We start from the raw sequence: 748 nt of genomic DNA on the forward strand, positions 1-748 counted from the left end.
TTTGAATCAAAGCCCAAATAATTGATGTGCTCATATATAGCAAATTCAATTATTTTCCATCTTTCTAATATGCTAACTTCAACTGTATACAAAATATGCTTTTGAGATGTAAACATTTGTTTGTAGCTAGACCACAAGTAATTTTGCCTTTTATTAAATCTTTGGGATTAACTGGAATACATTTATAATACTATTATGAGCACAGATCAAGGGTTATAATAAAAAATAAGAGATTATAATACAATTGTAATTCTTCCACAAAAGTACTTTATCCAAATAGCCTATGCATTTGGCTTAATATATGCTAATTTTTAATAGTAATTTTATTTATAACCCACTTTTCTTGGAATTTTAGAAGGATCTGAAGGAAATACATTACAGCATTGCACAGTGGCAGTATCATAGCTAATGAAGTTTATCCAAGGTGCGATTATTGCTAATTGAAGGAAATACATTAACAAAACTCCACTAAACTGGGTTGGTTTTTGGTGTGTGAGTCTGTCCATAGGCACTCTAAGCAGTATCTGTGATGTGGAGATCTAGATAGTCACTTTTCACAGAGGGAGAGGAGCAGATAACTATTATAAGGAAAAGCAGAAGTGCATGAAACTTGGGTGTATCATTTCTGCTTCAAGCAAGAAAATTCTTCAGGGACATTCTCTGGTTGAAGAGAGACCAGGACAGATCAAGTGTCTTGCCTTAGTTCACACACAGAAATGGTAGAGCTAGGAATTGAATTCAGATTTAT

The 748-nt window shown here is 33.0% G+C and overlaps 1 pseudogene; it reads left to right on the forward strand.

Annotated features, from left to right (window-relative positions):
• Window positions 1-379: 379 nt before the first annotated feature.
• LOC148162530 (U4 spliceosomal RNA) lies at window positions 380-511 on the forward strand (annotated as a pseudogene).
• The last annotated feature ends 237 nt before the right edge of the window (window positions 512-748 follow it).

The sequence above is a fragment of the Eumetopias jubatus genome, unplaced genomic scaffold (genome assembly GCF_037043125.1).
Source record: "Eumetopias jubatus isolate StellerSeaLion01/CBP00866 unplaced genomic scaffold, mEumJub1_p1.0 scaffold_14, whole genome shotgun sequence".
Lineage (NCBI taxonomy): Eukaryota > Metazoa > Chordata > Mammalia > Carnivora > Otariidae > Eumetopias > Eumetopias jubatus.